A 4661-nucleotide genomic window follows, 5' to 3' on the forward strand; every position below is an offset into this window, starting at 1 on the left:
ACCCTTGCTTTCAATTTTTGCAGGAAACTCAACATATAGAAGCATTTTCTATAAGCATTAGACACAAGGGTGGGAGGGGGGAAGAATCTCATTTGTCTCTGTATTTAACAGCCTGCTTTCCAGCACTTTGTACCTATCTTTATTAATACATCAAGTACAGCTAATTTAATACTCCCAACCTTTGGAACAACATGCTATATAGACCCATGCTAATTAAAGACTAACATATATGAGAATATAATGACTAGAGAAGGTGATCTCCTTCAAGTCCATTTCATGAATTATGACTATAACCACAACATAAAGGGGAAAAAAATAAAACCACAACTTTTGGAGATCTGCATTTATGCTAAAATGATGTCTATCTTTCACAGGAGGTAACAGGAAAGAGACCAGTTCTTTCGTTATAAGATTACTCGTCACCATGTACAAGAAAACAATGGATAAACATCAACGTAATTGGAATCAACTGTAGCAGTCTTTACAGGAATTTACCAAAATGTCTGCCATTCAGAGCTGGCTTACCATAATATTCTCTATGGAATAGTTGACCACAGGATTCTCATTCACAAACAGCCAGGTTAAACAGTTAAATGCTAGCAAATCCTGCATAGCCCTGTGGGAAATTTCACTTTAATCCCGAACTTATAAGAGGACAATCAAAGCCCAAAGCCTGGGTAACAAATCTGATCCTCTGTTGCAATCTACGCCCTCATGGGAAACAGAGAGATGCTCCCTGTACAAGCCAGAGATGGATAAATACCTAAATGATGAGATAGATGGGGAATGCAGAAGAAGCGTCTGGCTTCAGCCATTCGCTTCCAATTTCACATTACATTGTGAAAGGCAATTCTTGTGCAGCTCAGGAACAGCCAGTCCTGATTACTATAAGTTGAAGTGTGGCTTAAGGAATGATTAATGACAGTGTCAGGAGAAAACAAAGCACAATGAGGGTTATCTCTAATCCACCTGCTTGCAGATTCTATAGTAAGGGAATGGAAATGGCCCCGGTGAGCCCCGATAATAAAAAAAATCAAAATAGAAAGGTGCAAAGCCGTAGATATGTATTAATCTGATATATAAAAACTAGGTCTTAGCTTGAATAAAGCATTAGGCATGAATGGAGCCCCATAGGTGATAGATATTAGAGCACAGAGGACTTCACATTGTCTGTATTTTTTTAAATCAAACAGAACTGTTCCCTTCAGTATTGCCTTTGACATTAATATGTTGGTATTTGAAAAGTCACAGTTCACTAGATGAGCAGGCTTGTGAGTTCAAGCTCATTAAACAAAACCCCCTTTTTTCCTGTTGTTGTTGCTGTTGTTGTTGCCTGGGCCGGATCAAAAAATGACACCACACCACCACCGTGTGGCCCGGTGACGCAGAAACACACCAAAGAGAATCTCAGGTTTTCCACTTGGCTTTGCCAACGCAGACGAGAATCCCCCCCTATAGCACATAATTATAAGGTCTGATTGCTTTTTCATATGCAGACAGATTTATGATCTATCTCAGCCCTGACAACTCTCTGAAAGATGAGCACGAGATTTTTATTCAAAATGTCATTTTAAGTAGTCTGTATGTACCAGCTCAGGCCACTCAAGTTCGGTTCTTCTAGTAAGGTGCTGTAGCTACCAGAAAAGTGAGAGGTTCACTGGTTTTCATTGCAGTTGACCATGTCAAGGAGAATACTATGCTTTCATCTGGTATCCTGTTACTGAGTTCTCTCTGAACTACCCCCTCTACTGAAGCTTTCTGTGGATTAAAACAAAACAAAACAAATTCTTGCTGATCTCTACAACGCTGTGATGTGCTACTCTGCGGAACTACATGAAGTTTGTTTCACTCCAAAGTTGGCTACATGGTCCACTCACAATTGTCGTATTTGTTGGAAGTCTTGTGACATGATGCTATGAAGTCCAGTATTGTTTATCTATTGGCCAGGGGCTTAAAAAGTCTGTGTTCAGAGTGCTCAAACTGTGAAATGGGGGGGTTCAAAGGTGGAGCAACCCACTTCCCTTTTGCAATTACTCCCTGGAGTAGACCAGTGGCTCTCATTCATTTAGCTCCGGGATCCACTTTTTAGAATGGGAATCTGTCAGGTCCCATTGGAAGGGATGTCATGACCGAAAGTGACACATCAAGCAGGAAAAATTTTAACAATCCTAGGCTGCAATCCTACCCACACTTACCCAGGAGTAAGTCCCATTTACTATAATAGTTAAAAGCATTTTCACAGGAGCCTGTTAAAAGTACAGATCTGTGGCATTTCCCCAAATGCACTTGCATATCATCAAGCATCAATGAATGGGGACTCACCTGAAATTGGTTTGTGACCCACCTAGCGGGTCCCGACCCACAGTTTGAGAAACACTGCCCTAGACTACTATTTAGAAAGCTACAATGGAGGCACAATTGATTAAAATGGAGGGAATCTAAGGTGGAACTTGTTCATTTCATTAAGCTCCTACTCGCCCACCCACTCCCCCCCACACACACACACCTTTTCTCCCAAAGTCTGAGCATTGGTTCAAGTCCCATGCACTTATTTCCCAAGGTAGTGCACAAGAGCCACAGACTTATGAGAAACACTTTACTTGAGCTCCCCGCTCCCGCAGAAGAAGCACACAAGACAGAGGCTTGAGTAAATTGGGCCACTTTATAGGCCTACATGGTGGTTGGCAACCTTTAGTCTCGAAAGACTATGGTATAAGCCTACAGCACCTGGTATTCCCAGGCAGTCACCCATCCAAGTAATAACCAGGCCTGACCCTGCTTAGCCTCCAAGTTCAGACGAGATTGGGCATGTGCAGGGTAACAGTTGCTGCATACATTTTGCTAATTTAAAAGTTAGACCTATTGTTGGGTATATTTGGGGCACTGAATCCAAAAACGGCATTAGTTTTTGCCCGATTGGCTCTAGTTTGGGGGGCATGGCATAGTCACCTTATATGCTTATTCAAGCAGCTTCCTCCTGAGGAAGCCATCTGAGGAGTTGGCTTCCTCAGGAGGAAGCTGCAATTTACCAATCCTCTTGGCACATTGCATGGGTGGACCACAAGGGCTGCTGGCGTGGCAGCCTCTCCACCATTCTGCAGAGTGTCTCCAGGGGTGCAAGGTCCAGAAGGCTGCATGCCACCTATAGTGGCTCCCAGATTGGCCTTTGACAACCCCCGTCAGCACTGAGGTGAGTTTGGGGCCAGATCAGGGTGTGGATCAGAATGGGGTGGATCCTAATGGCAGTAGCATCTGTAAGATCTGAAGGTCTAGGTCTTAGGTCTAACAAGACCTCGGTGACCATTCAGATCTATGCCAGAAAAATAGATCTCAGCAGGCCCATAGGGGGGCTAGGGAGTGGCAGAGGAGGTAAGTATAAAATTTCTTTACTTACCTCTCTCAGCCATCCCGGCCCCCATCAGCAGTGCTGCACCCTGCAGGCTGGCTAGTATTCGGACATTTATCATACCCTTAACACTTTAAACTAGGATGCCATTTAATTAAAAGCAGGTTGCAGATTGGCATCTCCTTCGTGATGTTGACAGGACAGTTCTCTGAAAGAAAATTGTCAAAAGACTGGGAGACAACCAAGGTTTGGGAGATCTGCTCCAACATGGCAGATCAGACTGGAGTTGCCCCCTCTCTTAATAAGGCCCGCAACAGGTTGGGATTTCAATTCATATTTCACCGAAACATATTAATACAGAAAAATCTCTAATGGAGATTTAGCGCTCGGTTTTTAACGAACCTGACATCCCTGTCGAAAGAAAGCAAATACATTATTTTAATTAATACCAAATCATAAGTGCTCCTGATTTATATGTTAAACAAAAGGAAAGTGTCTTTGTCATAATCCACAATTTATTCTGCATTCACCCATCATTTGCTCAGGATCTTTTTTTTGTTCCAGTGTGAAGGGTGTGATGGAAGCTGCCGTGTGGAAATGTACTGATGCCACACACACCATGAACGGCTGTGATCACATCACCCCTCATTTTCGTATGACGTGCCACAAGGTAAACTTACCCCTGTGTGTGTACTTCTTTTTTTTTCCCCCTCTCCATCTGACATCTATCAGCTATCGCATTCCTAGGTAGAATGGCTTTGAGGTTTAAACAATACGTACACTGTATCTTTACAATATGATGATCGCAATTGAACAAGGAAGGTATTGTTTTAGGGGATCTTCAGACAGCTTCAGGCAAGCAGTTTGGCAACTGAAATAATGTCATTCCACCACCATTTTGCACCAAGACCGCTCCTGGCCCTACCCTGTAATCACGCAAGGCAAAGGCGGGAAGATTTTGATACTCTATTGGTTACTTTGTTGGGGTGGGCAGGACCTGAGACCATCTGTTGGCTAGTGTCTGGCTCCGTCAGTGTGCTTCAGATCTCTGACCCCTCCCATCCTCCCCATTGCACAGAGTTAGCTGGTTGCCTCTGGAGCCGGGTAAATTTTTTGCAATCCATCTGATTGACTTTGGTGAACATATTTTTCCCCCACTTATCCCAGACTGTTGTATTTGGGTCAGGGATTTTTTTTTTTTTTTTCTGTAGCCAGGAAGCTCACATCTGGCAGGTTTGGTACAGGCCAGAGCAGCCATTTTCAACCACTGTGCCATGGCACACTGGTGTGCTGTGAATGGTCTACAGGTGTGCTG

At 43.5% G+C, this 4661-nt stretch overlaps 1 pseudogene; it reads right to left on the bottom strand.

Moving 5' to 3' along the window:
* Nucleotides 1–2715: 2715 nt before the first annotated feature.
* LOC136637190 (5S ribosomal RNA) lies at nt 2716–2835 on the bottom strand (annotated as a pseudogene).
* Between the last annotated feature and the right edge of the window lie 1826 nt (nt 2836–4661).

The sequence above is a fragment of the Tiliqua scincoides genome, chromosome 1 (assembly GCF_035046505.1).
Source record: "Tiliqua scincoides isolate rTilSci1 chromosome 1, rTilSci1.hap2, whole genome shotgun sequence".
Lineage (NCBI taxonomy): Eukaryota > Metazoa > Chordata > Lepidosauria > Squamata > Scincidae > Tiliqua > Tiliqua scincoides.